Here is a 16671-nt window from a genome sequence, read left to right as displayed (position 1 = left end):
ATGAGTCAGGTCAACTGACCATGACAGACTGTGGTCTCCAGTTTGTAAAGTGGAGGACCTGAGAAGCTAATTTACTGACTAGTACCACAATGGTTTGACACTTAAGTACAATGTTTCTCAGTCCTTTTTTTTGGTTGATCAAGGCAAGGGTCAGCAAATGTTTTTCCCCCACCCCATGGAGACGTTAAAAGCGACGCTGTTTCCGCTCGGTTTCGAGCCGAGGACCTTTCGCGTGTTAGGCGAACGTGATGACCACTACACTACGGAAACCCTTATGGGTCAACTGGGATTGGAGAGTTTCCCAAAATACAACGAGCCTGACAGCAATAGATGTGTGCTTTGACAGGAGGGAGCAAAACGGAGACTTTGAAAGTTTGCTTTTGAACACTACCTTGACAAATGGTCCACTTGGGGTGCAGATTTTATGAGTATCTACTGAGTGTGATAGTTCTATTGAATTGTCAGTTGGAGCACAACTGTGTTGCGTTGATCTGTCTCCAGACTGTTGGTGTCTGACTTGCATTGACCCCAACTATTCTGGCTGACAGGAAAGCTTCGGAAGGCTCTCTTCTTGGTCGTATTGCCCATCTCAATGAGACGAGGGTCTTGAGCTATGTTTCTCAGCAGCAGCTGTATTGATCAAATACTAATCAGGCTTTAGTGAATCGCTGTGGAAGCAAACTTGTTTCCGCTCGGTTTCGAACCGAGGACCTTTCGCGTGTGAAGCGAACGTGATGACCACTACACTACGGAAACCCTGTGAAGAACGCCAGGATTGGAGATTTTTCCCAAAATGTAATGAGTCTTATAGCAGTGGATGTGTGATTTGGCAGGAGAGGCATCTGGTCAAGGTCGAGTTTTGATATAAAGGTCCCATGGGCATAGAAGAGGAAAAAGCTCCCCGTCGGGGAATCGAACCCCGGTCTTCCGCGTGACAGGCGGAGATACTGTCCACTATACTAACGAGGACTGCGGCCACCCCTTTCGTGGCCATGGTCACAAATTGCGGGGCCCGGTCTGTCTACTTTTGCTGCCAGCCAACAGTCTGACATTGCAAGAGATGCACTCATTCAGAGGGAACCCCGTGTCGAGGTGAATACCTACCCCAGGGGGTCTTCACTCAGATAATGAAGAAGACCATACATCTCTTCCCAGGAAAGATGAACGTTACATTCGGAAAGGCTCCATCAGGCCATCTCCAACAGGAACCTTCAGATGAGGACAGGTTGCCCCCGCAAAGTCATGGCCTTGGGAAGACAAATGCCCTTACTCTGGTCTTTCAGCAAGGATGGGATGAGTCAGGTCAACTGACCATGACAGACTGTGGTCTCCAGTTTGTAAAGTGCAACAGCCAGAGGACCTGAGAAGCTAATTTACTGACTCGTACCACAATGGTTTGACACTTAAGAAAATGTTTCTCAGTCCTTTTTTTTTGTTGATCAAGGCAAGGGTCAGCAAATGTTTTTCCCCCACCCCATGGAGACGTTAAAAGCGACGCTGTTTCAGCTCGGTTTCGAGCCGAGGACCTTTCGCGTGTTAGGCCAACGTGATGACCACTACACTACGGAAACCCTGACGAGCCAACTGGGATTGGAGAGTTTCCCAAAATACAACGAGCCTGACAGCAATAGATGTGTGCTTTGACAGGAGGGAGCAAAATGGGGACTTTGAAAGTTTGCTTTTGAACACTCCCTTGACAAATGGTCCACTTGGGGTGCAGACTTTATGAGTATCTACTGAGTGTGATAGTTCTATTGAATTGTCAGCTGGAGCACAACTGTGCTGCGTGGATCTGTCTCCAGACTGTTGGTGTCTGACTTGCGTTGACGCCAACTATTCTGGCTGACAGGAAAGCTTCGGAAGGCTCTCTTCTTGGTCGTATTGCCCATCTCAATGAGACGAGGGTCTTGAGCTATGTTTCTCAGCAGCAGCTGTATTGATCAAATATTAATCAGGCTTTAGTGAATCGCTGTGGAAGCAAACTTGTTTCCGCTCGGTTTCGAACCGAGGACCTTTCGCATGTGAAGCGAACGTGATGACCACTACACTACGGAAACCCTGTGAAGGACGCCAGGATTGGAGATTTTTCCCAAAATGTAATGAGTCTTATAGCAGTGGATGTGTGATTTGGCAGGAGAGGCATCTGGTCAAGGTCGAGTTTTGATATAAAGGTCCCATGGGCATAGAAGAGGAAAAAGCTCCCCGTCGGGGAATCGAACCCCGGTCTTCCGCGTGACAGGCGGAGATACTGTCCACTATACTAACGAGGACTGCGGCCAGCCCTTTCGTGGCCATGGTCACAAATTGCGGGGCCCGGTCTGTCTACTTTTGCTGCCAGCCAACAGTCTGACATTGCAAGAGATGCACTCATTCAGAGGGAACCCCGTGTCGAGGTGAATACCTACCCCAGGGGGTCTTCACTCAGATAATGAAGAAGACCATACATCTCTTCCCAGGAAAGATGAACGTTACATTCGGAAAGGCTCCATCAGGCCATCTCCAACAGGAACCTTCAGATGAGGACAGGTTGCCCCCGCAAAGTCATGGCCTTGGGAAGACAAATGCCCTTACTCTGGTCTTTCAGCAAGGATGGGATGAGTCAGGTCAACTGACCATGACAGACTGTGGTCTCCAGTTTGTAAAGTGCAACAGCCAGAGGACCTGAGAAGCTAATTTACTGACTCGTACCACAATGGTTTGACACTTAAGAAAATGTTTCTCAGTCCTTTTTTTTTGTTGATCAAGGCAAGGGTCAGCAAATGTTTTTCCCCCACCCCATGGAGACGTTAAAAGTGACGCTGTTTCCGCTCGGTTTCGAGCCGAGGACCTTTCGCGTGTTAGGCGAACGTGATGACCACTACACTACGGAAACCCTTACGAGCCAACTGGGATTGGAGAGTTTCCCAAAATACAACGAGCCTGACAGCAATAGATGTGTGCTTTGACAGGAGGGAGCAAAATGGAGACTTTGAAAGTTTGCTTTTGAACACTACCTTGACAAATGGTCCACTTGGGGTGCAGACTTTATGAGTATCTACTGAGTGTGATAGTTCTATTGAATTGTCAGCTGGAGCACAACTGTGCTGCGTGGATCTGTCTCCAGACTGTTGGTGTCTGACTTGCGTTGACGCCAACTATTCTGGCTGACAGGAAAGCTTCGGAAGGCTCTCTTCTTGGTCGTATTGCCCATCTCAATGAGACGAGGGTCTTGAGCTATGTTTCTCAGCAGCAGCTGTATTGATCAAATATTAATCAGGCTTTAGTGAATCGCTGTGGAAGCAAACTTGTTTCCGCTCGGTTTCGAACCGAGGACCTTTCGCATGTGAAGCGAACATGATGACCACTACACTACGGAAACCCTGTGAAGGACGCCAGGATTGGAGATTTTTCCCAAAATGTAATGAGTCTTATAGCAGTGGATGTGTGATTTGGCAGGAGAGGCATCTGGTCAAGGTCGAGTTTTGATATAAAGGTCCCATGGGCATAGAAGAGGAAAAAGCTCCCCGTCGGGGAATCGAACCCCGGTCTTCCGCGTGACAGGCGGAGATACTGTCCACTATACTAACGAGGACTGCGGCCAGCCCTTTCGTGGCCATGGTCACAAATTGCGGGGCCCGGTCTGTCTACTTTTGCTGCCAGCCAACAGTCTGACATTGCAAGAGATGCACTCATTCAGAGGGAACCCCGTGTCGAGGTGAATACCTACCCCAGGGGGTCTTCACTCAGATAATGAAGAAGACCATACATCTCTTCCCAGGAAAGATGAACGTTACATTCGGAAAGGCTCCATCAGGCCATCTCCAACAGGAACCTTCAGATGAGGACAGGTTGCCCCCGCAAAGTCATGGCCTTGGGAAGACAAATGCCCTTACTCTGGTCTTTCAGCAAGGATGGGATGAGTCAGGTCAACTGACCATGACAGACTGTGGTCTCCAGTTTGTAAAGTGCAACAGCCAGAGGACCTGAGAAGCTAATTTACTGACTCGTACCACAATGGTTTGACACTTAAGAAAATGTTTCTCAGTCCTTTTTTTTTGTTGATCAAGGCAAGGGTCAGCAAATGTTTTTCCCCCACCCCATGGAGACGTTAAAAGCGACGCTGTTTCCGCTCGGTTTCGAGCCGAGGACCTTTCGCGTGTTAGGCGAACGTGATGACCACTACACTACGGAAACCCTTACGAGCCAACTGGGATTGGAGAGTTTCCCAAAATACAACGAGCCTGACAGCAATAGATGTGTGCTTTGACAGGAGGGAGCAAAATGGAGACTTTGAAAGTTTGCTTTTGAACACTACCTTGACAAATGGTCCACTTGGGGTGCAGACTTTATGAGTATCTACTGAGTGTGATAGTTCTATTGAATTGTCAGCTGGAGCACAACTGTGCTGCGTGGATCTGTCTCCAGACTGTTGGTGTCTGACTTGCGTTGACGCCAACTATTCTGGCTGACAGGAAAGCTTCGGAAGGCTCTCTTCTTGGTCGTATTGCCCATCTCAATGAGACGAGGGTCTTGAGCTATGTTTCTCAGCAGCAGCTGTATTGATCAAATATTAATCAGGCTTTAGTGAATCGCTGTGGAAGCAAACTTGTTTCCGCTCGGTTTCGAACCGAGGACCTTTCGCATGTGAAGCGAACGTGATGACCACTACACTACGGAAACCCTGTGAAGGACGCCAGGATTGGAGATTTTTCGCAAAATGTAATGAGTCTTATAGCAGTGGATGTGTGATTTGGCAGGAGAGGCATCTGGTCAAGGTCGAGTTTTGATATAAAGGTCCCATGGGCATAGAAGAGGAAAAAGCTCCCCGTCGGGGAATCGAACCCCGGTCTTCCGCGTGACAGGCGGAGATACTGTCCACTATACTAACGAGGACTGCGGCCAGCCCTTTCGTGGCCATGGTCACAAATTGCGGGGCCCGGTCTGTCTACTTTTGCTGCCAGCCAACAGTCTGACATTGCAAGAGATGCACTCATTCAGAGGGAACCCCGTGTCGAGGTGAATACCTACCCCAGGGGGTCTTCACTCAGATAATGAAGAAGACCATACATCTCTTCCCAGGAAAGATGAAAGTTACATTCGGAAAGGCTCCATCAGGCCATCTCCAACAGGAACCTTCAGATGAGGACAGGTTGCCCCCGCAAAGTCATGGCCTTGGGAAGACAACTGCCCTTACTCTGGTCTTTCAGCAAGGATGGGATGAGTCAGGTCAACTGACCATGACAGACTGTGGTCTCCAGTTTGTAAAGTGCAACAGCCAGAGGACCTGAGAAGCTAATTTACTGACTCGTACCACAATGGTTTGACACTTAAGTACAATGTTTCTCAGTCCTTTTTTTTTGTTGATCAAGGCAAGGGTCAGCAAATGTTTTTCCCCCACCCCATGGAGACTTTAAAAGCGACGCTGTTTCCGCTCGGTTTCGAGCCGAGGACTTTTCGCGTGTTAGGCGAACGTGATGACCACTACACTACGGAAACCCAGAGGAGCCAACTGGGATTGGAGAGTTTCCCAAAATACAACGAGCCTGACAGCAATAGATGTGTGCTTTGACAGGAGGGAGCAAAACGGAGACTTTAAAAGTATGCTTTTGAACACTACCTTGACAAATGGTCCACTTGGGGTGCAGACATTATGAGTATCAAATGAGTGTGATAGTTCTATTTAATTGTCAGCTGGAGCACAACTGTGTTGTGTTGATCTGTCTCCAGACTGTTGGTGTCTGACTTGCGTTGACCCCAACTACTCTGGCTGACAGGAAAGCTTCGGAAGGCTCTCTTCTTGGTCGTATTGCCCATCTCAATGAGACGAGGGTCTTGAGCTATGTTTCTCAGCAGCAGCTGTATTGATCAAATACTAATCAGGCTTTAGTGAATCGCTGTGGAAGCAAACTTGTTTCCGCTGGGTTTCAAACCGAGGACCTTTCGCGTGTGAAGCGAACGTGATGACCACTACACTACTGAAACCCTGTGAAGGACGCCAGGATTGGAGATTTTTCCCAAAATGTAATGAGTCTTATAGCAGTGGATGTGTGATTTGGCAGGAGAGGCATCTGGTCAAGGTCGAGTTTTGATATAAAGGTCCCATGGGCATAGAAGAGGAAAAAGCTCCCCGTCGGGGAATCGAACCCCGGTCTTCCGCGTGACAGGCGGAGATACTGTCCACTATACTAACGAGGACTGCGGCCAGCCCTTTCGTGGCCATGGTCACAAATTGCGGGGCCCGGTCTGTCTACTTTTGCTGCCAGCCAACAGTCTGACATTGCAAGAGATGCACTCATTCAGAGGGAACCCCGTGTCGAGGTGAATACCTACCCCAGGGGGTCTTCACTCAGATAATGAAGAAGACCATACATCTCTTCCCAGGAAAGATGAAAGTTACATTCGGAAAGGCTCCATCAGGCCATCTCCAACAGGAACCTTCAGATGAGGACAGGTTGCCCCCGCAAAGTCATGGCCTTGGGAAGACAACTGCCCTTACTCTGGTCTTTCAGCAAGGATGGGATGAGTCAGGTCAACTGACCATGACAGACTGTGGTCTCCAGTTTGTAAAGTGCAACAGCCAGAGGACCTGAGAAGCTAATTTACTGACTCGTACCACAATGGTTTGACACTTAAGTACAATGTTTCTCAGTCCTTTTTTTTTGTTGATCAAGGCAAGGGTCAGCAAATGTTTTTCCCCCACCCCATGGAGACTTTAAAAGCGACGCTGTTTCCGCTCGGTTTCGAGCCGAGGACTTTTCGCGTGTTAGGCGAACGTGATGACCACTACACTACGGAAACCCAGAGGAGCCAACTGGGATTGGAGAGTTTCCCAAAATACAACGAGCCTGACAGCAATAGATGTGTGCTTTGACAGGAGGGAGCAAAACGGAGACTTTAAAAGTATGCTTTTGAACACTACCTTGACAAATGGTCCACTTGGGGTGCAGACATTATGAGTATCAAATGAGTGTGATAGTTCTATTTAATTGTCAGCTGGAGCACAACTGTGTTGTGTTGATCTGTCTCCAGACTGTTGGTGTCTGACTTGCGTTGACCCCAACTACTCTGGCTGACAGGAAAGCTTCGGAAGGCTCTCTTCTTGGTCGTATTGCCCATCTCAATGAGACGAGGGTCTTGAGCTATGTTTCTCAGCAGCAGCTGTATTGATCAAATGCTAATCAGGCTTTAGTGAATCGCTGTGGAAGCAAACTTGTTTCCGCTGGGTTTCAAACCGAGGACCTTTCGCGTGTGAAGCGAACGTGATGACCACTACACTACTGAAACCCTGTGAAGGACGCCAGGATTGGAGATTTTTCCCAAAATGTAATGAGTCTTATAGCAGTGGATGTGTGATTTGGCAGGAGAGGCATCTGGTCAAGGTCGAGTTTTGATATAAAGGTCCCATGGGCATAGAAGAGGAAAAAGCTCCCCGTCGGGGAATCGAACCCCGGTCTTCCGCGTGACAGGCGGAGATACTGTCCACTATACTAACGAGGAATGCGCATTCGTGGCCAGAGTTCTGGATGTACTGGAGTTTATTTAAGGTTTTGGATGGTGAGCTGTACAGGACGCTGTTGCAGTAGTCGATTCTAGAGGTGATGAAGGCGTGGATGAGGGTTTCTGCAGTAGAGAAAGAGAGTGATGGGCGGTGTCTGGCGATGTTTTTGAGGTGAAAAAAGGCAGTTTTGGTGATTTGTTTTATGTGGTGTTCAAAGGAGAGGTTATTGTCAAAGATGATTCCAAGGTTGTGACTGTGAAGGGATGGAGACAGGGTGGAGGTGTCGACAGTGAGGGAGAAATTAATGGATTTGGTGATGGATTTGGGGCCGATGTTGGAAGTTGGTGTGCATCCAGGATTTAATGTCAGTGAGGAAGTTGGAGAGAGCGGAGTGAGTGGCGGAGGTAATGGATGAGGTGGAGATATAGAGCTGGACATCATTGGCATAGTAGTGAAAGTTGAGTCCATGGTGGTGAATGACGTTTCTAAGGGGAATGTCATTCGAAGGTACAGTATGAAGAGGAGAGGACCAAGCACCGAGCCCTGGGGGACGCCTTGGGACAGTGGTGGAGGAAGTGCACTTGTTGATGTGAATGAACTGTTGTCTATCAGGGAGGTAAGATTGGAGCCAGGAGAGGGTGGTGCCGGTGATGCCAAGGGAAGATTCAAGGCGGGAGAGAAGAATGGTGTGGTTGATGGTGTCAAAAGCTGCAGTGAGGTCCAGGAGGATGAGGATGCTGAGTTGACCAGAGTCTGCAGAGAGGAGGATGTCGTTGGTGACTTTGAGGAGGGCTGTTTCAGTGCTGTGTTGTGAACGGAAGCCAGATTGGAATGGTTTGAACAGATCATTTGAGCAGAGGTAGGTTTTGAGTTGTTTGGCGACAATGCGTTCCAGTATCTTAGACAGAAAGGGGAAATTGGAAATGGGCCGAAAGTTTGACATGATGTCGGGGGTTGAGTCAAGGTTTTTTGAGGATTGGGGTGACAGCAGCCAGTTTGAGTGAACGGGGGATTGAACCAGAGCTGAGAGAGGAGTTGATGATTACTGTAAAGGATGTGTAGATAGCTGGTAAACAGTCCTTGATGAGGTGGGATGGGTGGGGTCCGGACACATGTTGATGTTTTCATCCCAGTCACGATTTTGGACAGCTCCCCTGGTGACACAGGGGAGAACTGACACAGGGGCTGAGAGGTGTAGGGGGAGGAACAAATGATGGAGTGGGAGCGCAGACAGTAGTGGCAGAAGAAGAGGACAGGTTGTTGTAAATGGTGTCAATTTTGGACTGAAAGAATGAAAGAAAGGAGTTGCATTTATCAGTTGTGAATGAGTTGGTGGTATTGGCACTGGGTTTGAGAAGTTTATTTACTGTGGAGAAAAGAGCCTTGTGGTTGGTGGAACCAGAGTGTATGAGGTGTGAGTAGTAGGTGGACCGGGTAGTGTTAAGAGCTTCTTTATACTGCTGAAGGTAATCTGTGTAGGCTAGTAGATGAACAGTTAGACCAGTTTTCTTATGGAGTCTTTCAAGCTGACGCTTACAGGATCTCATTTTGTGCAGATCAGGAGTGTACCAGGGAGCAGAGTGAGTGAATAAGACATATTTTTGATGGGAGCCAGCTGATCGACACAAGAGGAGAGTGTTTTGGTTTAGTAGTTGGTGAGGTCGGAAGGGTTGTCATTCAGCAATGGGGGAAGGAGGATATTTTGCTGGCAAGAGAGGCTGAAAGGACAGGAGTAGAGATGGATTTAAGATTTCTGAAAGAAAGTTGTAGGAATGGGGAGATCAATATTCATGATGATTGCCAGGTAGTCAGAGATGTTGAGGTTGAGGCTGGAGAAGTGAGGTATGGTGAGACCAGTAGATCAGACCAGATCCAGGATGTGACCACAGCTGTGGGTGGGAAAGTTGACGTGTTGGGTGAAGTTGAAGCAGGGTAGCAGTTCCAGGAATTCAGTGGCGGATTTGCAGTTACTGTCGATGTGGATGTTGAAATCTACCAGGAGCAGAACAGACGGTGAGATGGCAGATAACTGAGTTAAGAAGTCAGAAAAGTTGAAGACAAAGGAAGGATTTGGTTTGGTTTGGGGGGGGGGGGGGGGGGGGTAGCGGTAGATAATGGCGGTGACCAGAGGAGTGGGACCAGAGAGTTTGAAAGTGATGTGTTCAAAGGACTGAGCAGCATGGATGGAGATGGTGGATGTTTTAATGTCCTTTCTGTACACTGCAGCGACACCACCTCGCCGACCCTCAGGTCAGGGTTTGTCCATGTATGTATATCCTGTGGGTGTGGTCTGGTTGAGTGAGAAATAGTCCAGAGGTTTGTGCCAAATTTCAGTGATACAGAGGAAATCAGGTTATTGTCAGTTATGAATTCATTTAAAATTAGGCTTTTATTGTTGAGTGAGCAGGTGTTGTGCAAAGCCAGTTTCAGGTGACGTTACTTTGTGATGGGTTGAGAGGACTGAGGAAGGGGGCGGAGATTAGATAGGTGCATGTGTCGTTTGTTGTGATGACGTATTGAGGAAGTTACGGTGCGCAAATAGGACCAGATGGATGGAATAGAGTTTGGGGTTGAAAAGTTGTAATTGAACGTACGACCAGAGCCTCTGTGTGGAGGACGGTGAAGTAGTCCAGTTTCTCGGAGGATGTCAATGCAGACGGACGGATGTGGTTGTTGAGTGAGTGGAGGTCGACGGTGGAGTAGAGAGGTGGTATGATCCAGGTGTGGAGCGCTAGCTTTGTGCTAGCTTGTACCCAGAAGCCGGGTGTCTGTGGATGAAGAGATGAAGAGATGACGTGTACCCCAGGAGTATCCACGGAATAATCCACAGCAAAACCACAGCAGAAAGCCAATATTCTGAAGAGGAGGAGAGGGGCTGCCAGCCAGGTAGCCAGGCAGTCAAGGTAGGGAGAGGAGGTTGTCAGCCTGATACAGTGGTTGTCAGCCTGATACGGTGGTGGCCAGCGGAGCCCAGTAAAGCCGATCTCACCGGGTCGGAAAGATCCTGGCAGGATGGGCAGGTGGGCTCGAGCTGGCAGAGGAGATGGGAGGGAAAGACCACAGGAAAGGCCCCCCCGGTGGCAGGGCAACGAGGCTACGCCGAAGTCCCGGGAGTCATAGAGCTAGCAAGAGCTGGCAGGACGGTGGGGGAATTCACAGGTACGAATCAGATAGATAGCAGTAAATTTGTTTGCTCTCCAACTTCAGAGGACTGCCGAACCAGGCAATCTGTTGTGGTGAGGCGTAGATCAGGAGACAACAAATTTTTTTAACGTAGACTGTTGTCCAAGACGGAGCGGCAGCGGCAGCCAGGGTGCGCCAGCATCCACCATCTTGGTCAAATGTGTGACCAAGATGGTGGATGGTCACACATCCGCCATCTGCTTCTCACAGAAGCAGAAAACACAGGCATAAACAGGACATTAGAACTTGTGATAGAGAAAATGTAGAATGGGCCATTGAACCTGAAAATGTGAACCAGACGTCAGATATCTGTGTTGAAAGTGAATCATCACAAAGTGATGAGGATTCAAATGACAGGGCTATGGAAGAGTATATAGACACTGACACTATAGAACATAAAATTGCATCACTTTTTCTGCATATGCAAACTGTATTACATGTTTCAAAAAGTGCTTTACAGATAATTGTTGAGGAATTGAACGACAACCTCCATTTCACTAAATGTCAGTCTCTACAAATAATCAAAGAGGTGCTAACTAGACAAGACATTCAAGTAGATGATAGTAGTGTTGTTAATGAAATTAATGATGCAATTGTAAAAAAAAATCCACTTATTGTAAGCACTGAAGCAAAGGGTGCTCTCTCCACTAATTACAGGAGGAATATCTATTTTAACGAGCACTTCCCAGTGATTGCACCAACTGAATACACACAGAAAAGGAGCCCTCATGGCAAATATTAATGGGCCTCAAAGTGATTGTGGAGATTATTGTCTCCTTGCCAGGAGCATCCTTGCCAATAAAGGCACTCAGAAACTGACTACTTAACATTTAAGAGAAAATCTAGGTAAATTGGTTTGGTTGCATTTATGTGTGTGCTGTTTTTTTGTGTGCGTTTTTTGTTTTTGTTTGTTTCTTTCATGCTCTACAGATTTGCAGCCAGTTCTACCAAGTAACTACCAAGGACCTGTTGGGGACATTTAGAGCAGCCCTAGACACCTATTCTTCTCGACTACTCAAATTGTATCGTGCCAGGAAAGGGGCCTTAGGACAAGACATGGAGAGCCTCTTGAATGTTCTTGATGAACAGGTGAATTCATGTAAAAAACATAATTTATTTTTGATTATGGTTCAGGATTACCTGAGCCAGCCCTTATGAAAAGCTCATAGAGGATGGTTTTGAGCTGGTTCTGAAAAGTGGAGAGAGTGTCTTTGGCCCAGGGTGAGAGCTGGTTCCAAAAGAGAGGGGAGGGGATTAGAGTTAGACTTGAACCCAATTATTGGTTACACTTTAGTGGTTGTCCTTATTTTCAGGTCATCCTTTCTGTTCTGTACGCTTAAGTTCTTTCATTATTTCGTCTGCATTAGTCTCTCTCCATATTTGTTCTGTTCTGTCTGCAGTTACTGGCAGAGAAGTCGCAATCACGTCCACATATGCCTGTATTTCTTTCACTTTTCTCGCTGTCCTCACATTCCTCCTTATCCACTGCTCTAGACAAGGTATCGGCTGTGTACATGTATTTTCCTGTTATATATCATGTGCACGTCATATTTTTGCAGTCTGATTAGCATGTGCTGTATCCGCAAAGGACCGTCATTTAGAGGTTTGGACATGATGGGCACCAAAGGTTTATGGTCAGTTCCCACTTCAAAAGTTTGGCCATAGACATATTGATGGAAACGCCCACATGCATACATGCTAGCTAACAGTTCCTTTTCAATTTGAGCGTACCTGCACTCAGCACTTGTCAAGGCTCTGGATGCATAGGTGACAGGTAGCCACTGCTCGTCGTGTTGCTGCAACAGCACCACTCCCAGGCCGTACTGTGATGCATCTGCTGAGATCCTGGTACTCTTCTCTGGGTCGTAGAACTTTAACACGGGCTCCTGTGTAAGAGTCTCTTTCAATTTCAGAAAACATTGTTCCTGCTCATGGGACCAGATCAATTCATTCTTTTGTTCAAGAAGACTCCTGAGAGGTGCTGACTGTGTTGACAGTTGTGGACAAACTTGGCGAGATAGGTGACCATCCCTAGGAACCGTCTGATCTCATCTATGTTGTTTGGTCTTTCCATTTTTACGTTTTTCTCAGGTCTGGCTTCACCCCCTCTTCACTGACAACATCTCCCACAAAGGTAAGTGTTTTCCTTCCGAACTCACATTTATCTCTGTTAAGTTTCAGATTCACTTCCCCTGTCTTGTCTAGCACTTTTCTCAGTCTTTCATCGTGTTCTTCTCGAGTAGACCCCCAGACTATGATGTCATTCATCATTGTCTCTACTCCTGGTATGTGCTCGAAAATCAGGGCAATAGTCTTATGGTAGACTTCAGGCGCTGACAAGATACCATACGGCAGACGAAAAAACCCGTACCTGCCCTCTGGCATGTTGAATGTGCATAGCCTCAAACTTTTCTCATCTAGCCTCAGCTGCCAGAAACCGGACGAAGTGTCTAGTTTACTGAACCATTTAGCTCCAGCAAAACTGTGCTCTGATTTCTTCTCTGGTTGGTAACTTAAAATGTTCTCTTTTGATTGCTTTACTTGTCCCTTGGGTCCAAGCACATTCTCAGAGCACCTGTTTTCTTTTGCCTGATAACCAGTGAGCTGACCCATTCAGTGGCCTCATCTATTTCCTTGATGACCTCTAATCTTTCCATGCGCTTGTTCATCTTTCAGTTTTTTTCCCACAGTGCAAACGGGATCTTCCTGCAGCGATGCACAACAGGAGATACACTTTTATCCACACATATTTTGTGTTTTCCAGATAGACATCTAAGTCCTTCGAAACAGTCCTTATGCTCTTCCATGAGTGAGTCATGATCATTTGCAGTATCTGGTGACGTCATTACAAACACTCTTTTGACCAGATTGAGCTTAATACATGCACTGAGTCCCAGGATTGTTTGTACGCTCATATTCACGATCAGTAGCTGTGCTCTTATCTGCCGACCTTTGTGTTTGAAGGTTACGATGCATCCGCCTTTAACAGGAACATGTTTTCCAGTGTATCCTGTCACCTTCGTTTTTACAGGATGATTTTTGCTCTTCGCTGTCAGTGTTTTTTTAGTCTTCCAAAGACAGCAGGTTTACATGGGCACCTGTATCTAACTTGAATGGTATTATTGTCTCATTCATCGCGATTGGCACAATCCATTCCTCTTTTTCAGTTCAAGCCTGCACCACGTCCACAGTGAACTCCTCATCATCCTCATCTTCCTAATCAACTGTGTGAACTTTCTGTTTTGAAGCTGCTTTGCTACATTTAGCATAGTGATTTCTCTTTCCACAGTTGTTACAGGATTTTCCAAATGCAGGACATGATTTTGGCTTGTGGCTGCCTCCACATTTACCACATTTAAACTCTGCTGATTTCTCTTTTTGGTCTTTTAGTTTGGTAAATGTTTTCTTTTTCCTCTGTTCTTTATGTATTTATGCATGCACCTCTCCAAGCTCTTTTGCTTGTGCTCAAGTGGTTTCTGCTGCTCTGCACATATTGACACACTTGTCTAGTATTAGTCCAGTCTTTCTGAGCAGTCTTTCTCTGAGTGCAATATCCACTGTGCCACAAACGATCCTGTCTCTCACTAGTGCCAAATTCACATGTTTGCTTCGTGTGTGAAGCTTTGCTAAGTACTGATCAAAAGGTACTCCTTGCTTTTGGTCATGGGTGAAAAACTTGTACTGCTCAAGGGTCACGTTCTGACTAGGCACAAAGTACTCTTCAATCTTTGTCATTAGCTCGGCCAAAGTCAGATTAGCTTCATCCAGCCGAAAGCTATTATATATGTCCAAAGCATCTTCTCCGATAATGATAATGCAAAAGGATGTAAGCTTTCAGTTTTTCATTATCCGCCCCTGCTCCACCTGCTGCTAGATATATATTAAATATTTGCTTAAAACGCTTCCAGTTATAAGCAAGATTACCTGTCAATTGAATGGAAGTGGGCAGACTTATCCATGACTGCTCGTTGGGGTACCGGGACGTCCACTGTCCTGTTGCTGGTTGTCCTCCAATTCAGGCACAAGATCCTCTTCTACTTGTTCGATCTGTCCCTCGTCCCCCACTTCACTTCCACTGCCATCCGTAGCCATCACACGCTGTAGCAAACTGTGGTAGCATATTGCTTTGCTAGCACGTTTCACTCACGCGTCTTGTCTTTTCTTTTTTCTTTTTTTTTCCGTGGCTCCCCCGTGGTAAATCTTTCGTCCGTAGCTGCTCAGGGTCACTTCTGACACCATGTGTTGTCTTGCTTTTAAGAAGCAGGCAATGCGTGATCTTTGGTCTTTGTTTGTATTATTCAACAGCTTTTTAAATCCAAACATTCATAACATTACATTACATGTCATTTAGCAGACGCTTTTATCCAAAGCGACATACAATAAGTGCATTTAAACATTTGGGTACAAATAAGAGCAAGAAGTAAGTAAGAGCTTCAAGTAAGCCAAACTATGAAGTGCTAGTCATAAGTGCGATGTATAAGTTTTTTTTGTTTTTTTTTTGTCGCCGTCGTCTTAGTCAAGGTAGAGTCGGAAGAAATGTGTTTTTAGTCCGTGGCGGAAGATGTGGAGGCTTTCCGCTGTCCAGATGTTGATGGGGAGCTAGGACAGTGAACAACTGAACTCGAGTTCTGCAAATGCCTCTGGGATCCTCTCAGTGAGGGGGTAGCAAGCCGGTTTGCCGATGCAGAGCGGAGTGGGCGGGCTGGGGTGTAGGTTTTGATCATGTCCTGGATGTAGGCTGGACCGGATCCGTTTGTAGCATGGAATGCAAGCACTAGAGTCTTGAAGTGGATGCGAGCAGCTACAGGAAGCCAGTGAAGGGAGCGGAGGAGCGGTGTAGTGTGGGATAATTTTAGTAAGTTGAAGACCAGTCGAGCTGCTGCATTCTGGATGAGTTGCAGAGGTCGTATGGCACAGGCAGGGAGACCAGCCAGGAGGGAGGTGCAGTAGTCCAAGTGTGAGATGACAAGAAGAGGAAGAGGCAAATTCAGTGCTACCTGCATGGCTACTTCTCTTTGCTGTCCGGCCAGGGCTCCTGCACATGCAGTAGGATCCCTACTGTGGCATGCTGGGTAATGGAGTGCTAATCTTTATATTCATAACATGACACAGGGAGAGAGAGAGACACTCAAAGCGTTGCCTCTTGCTGTGGCAGTATTTTGTTGTTTCATACTAGTTTTACGTTTAGTTTTACGTGATTTCACCGTCAACTGAGGCATGTCTGGTTGTAGCAGGTTGTTGAAGTGATGTATTATTTGATACATTCTGAATGGCTTCTGGTGAAGATAGCAGACTGTTCAATAAAGCGGCAGCTTGGCCGAGGCGCTCTCGTTCTCTCCCATCCGTCATGAGGCGCTACCTGTTCACAGTTCCTGCTTTTCGTCACATGACCGGAAGGCCTTCCGTTCATACACATACTTTTTTTGTACCTTGCATTCACACAAAAACGCTTCACACACACACACAAAAAGTGGATTTGAGAGCCAAGAATAGTGAATATGAGAGCTAAAAAAAGTGTATGTGAGAGCTAAAAAAAAGTGTATGTGAGAGCTAAAAAAAAGTGTATGTGAGAGCCAAAATAGTGAATGTGAGAGCTAAAAAAAGTGTATGTGAGAGCCAAAAATAGTGAATGTGAGAGCTAAAAAAAGCGAATGTAAGAGCTAAAAGAGTGTATGTGGGAGGTGTTTTGTGTATGTGAGAGGTAAAATTGTGTAAGTGAGAGCCAAAACTAGTGAATGTGAGAGCTAAAAAAAGTGAATGTAAGAGGTAAAAGAGTGTATGTGAGAGGTAAAATTGTGTATGTGTGAGGTAAAAAAGGAATAATGGCCTATACGGCCCCTCATATGATCGACTCACTCATCAAATGTCTCACCTGCTGTGGAGAAGACGTGTGTCCACACTGACAGATCTGCAGCTGCGCACAAGAGCATGTCCCGCTAGTCTCCAAAATAAAATGTTTATATCCGGTTATCTGCGCCAGTCTGCTTGACTGTGGGCGGTCTTCTGGCACA

General features: G+C 46.7%; 18 non-coding genes across 18 annotated transcripts; all 18 read right to left on the bottom strand.

Moving 5' to 3' along the window:
• Window positions 1-197: 197 nt before the first annotated feature.
• trnav-aac (transfer RNA valine (anticodon AAC)) lies at window positions 198-270 on the bottom strand. Its single transcript has one exon. It is a non-coding gene; the product is annotated as a tRNA-Val (tRNA).
• A 413-nt stretch (window positions 271-683) lies between these two features.
• trnav-cac (transfer RNA valine (anticodon CAC)) lies at window positions 684-756 on the bottom strand. Its single transcript has one exon. It is a non-coding gene; the product is annotated as a tRNA-Val (tRNA).
• A 141-nt stretch (window positions 757-897) lies between these two features.
• On the bottom strand, window positions 898-969 carry trnad-guc (transfer RNA aspartic acid (anticodon GUC)). The gene has a single exon. It is a non-coding gene; the product is annotated as a tRNA-Asp (tRNA).
• A 529-nt stretch (window positions 970-1498) lies between these two features.
• On the bottom strand, window positions 1499-1571 carry trnav-aac (transfer RNA valine (anticodon AAC)). The gene has a single exon. It is a non-coding gene; the product is annotated as a tRNA-Val (tRNA).
• Window positions 1572-1984: 413 nt separating this feature from the next.
• trnav-cac (transfer RNA valine (anticodon CAC)) lies at window positions 1985-2057 on the bottom strand. Its single transcript has one exon. It is a non-coding gene; the product is annotated as a tRNA-Val (tRNA).
• A 141-nt stretch (window positions 2058-2198) lies between these two features.
• Window positions 2199-2270, bottom strand: trnad-guc (transfer RNA aspartic acid (anticodon GUC)). Its single transcript has one exon. It is a non-coding gene; the product is annotated as a tRNA-Asp (tRNA).
• A 529-nt stretch (window positions 2271-2799) lies between these two features.
• On the bottom strand, window positions 2800-2872 carry trnav-aac (transfer RNA valine (anticodon AAC)). Its single transcript has one exon. It is a non-coding gene; the product is annotated as a tRNA-Val (tRNA).
• A 413-nt stretch (window positions 2873-3285) lies between these two features.
• Window positions 3286-3358, bottom strand: trnav-cac (transfer RNA valine (anticodon CAC)). The gene has a single exon. It is a non-coding gene; the product is annotated as a tRNA-Val (tRNA).
• A 141-nt stretch (window positions 3359-3499) lies between these two features.
• On the bottom strand, window positions 3500-3571 carry trnad-guc (transfer RNA aspartic acid (anticodon GUC)). Its single transcript has one exon. It is a non-coding gene; the product is annotated as a tRNA-Asp (tRNA).
• A 529-nt stretch (window positions 3572-4100) lies between these two features.
• On the bottom strand, window positions 4101-4173 carry trnav-aac (transfer RNA valine (anticodon AAC)). Its single transcript has one exon. It is a non-coding gene; the product is annotated as a tRNA-Val (tRNA).
• Window positions 4174-4586: 413 nt separating this feature from the next.
• On the bottom strand, window positions 4587-4659 carry trnav-cac (transfer RNA valine (anticodon CAC)). The gene has a single exon. It is a non-coding gene; the product is annotated as a tRNA-Val (tRNA).
• A 141-nt stretch (window positions 4660-4800) lies between these two features.
• trnad-guc (transfer RNA aspartic acid (anticodon GUC)) lies at window positions 4801-4872 on the bottom strand. The gene has a single exon. It is a non-coding gene; the product is annotated as a tRNA-Asp (tRNA).
• Window positions 4873-5402: 530 nt separating this feature from the next.
• Window positions 5403-5475, bottom strand: trnav-aac (transfer RNA valine (anticodon AAC)). Its single transcript has one exon. It is a non-coding gene; the product is annotated as a tRNA-Val (tRNA).
• A 413-nt stretch (window positions 5476-5888) lies between these two features.
• On the bottom strand, window positions 5889-5961 carry trnav-cac (transfer RNA valine (anticodon CAC)). The gene has a single exon. It is a non-coding gene; the product is annotated as a tRNA-Val (tRNA).
• A 141-nt stretch (window positions 5962-6102) lies between these two features.
• On the bottom strand, window positions 6103-6174 carry trnad-guc (transfer RNA aspartic acid (anticodon GUC)). The gene has a single exon. It is a non-coding gene; the product is annotated as a tRNA-Asp (tRNA).
• Window positions 6175-6704: 530 nt separating this feature from the next.
• Window positions 6705-6777, bottom strand: trnav-aac (transfer RNA valine (anticodon AAC)). The gene has a single exon. It is a non-coding gene; the product is annotated as a tRNA-Val (tRNA).
• A 413-nt stretch (window positions 6778-7190) lies between these two features.
• trnav-cac (transfer RNA valine (anticodon CAC)) lies at window positions 7191-7263 on the bottom strand. The gene has a single exon. It is a non-coding gene; the product is annotated as a tRNA-Val (tRNA).
• Window positions 7264-7404: 141 nt separating this feature from the next.
• Window positions 7405-7476, bottom strand: trnad-guc (transfer RNA aspartic acid (anticodon GUC)). The gene has a single exon. It is a non-coding gene; the product is annotated as a tRNA-Asp (tRNA).
• Between the last annotated feature and the right edge of the window lie 9195 nt (window positions 7477-16671).

Source organism: Solea solea, chromosome 18 (genome assembly GCF_958295425.1).
Source record: "Solea solea chromosome 18, fSolSol10.1, whole genome shotgun sequence".
Lineage (NCBI taxonomy): Eukaryota > Metazoa > Chordata > Actinopteri > Pleuronectiformes > Soleidae > Solea > Solea solea.
This window is presented reverse-complemented; position numbering and strand designations above follow the sequence as displayed.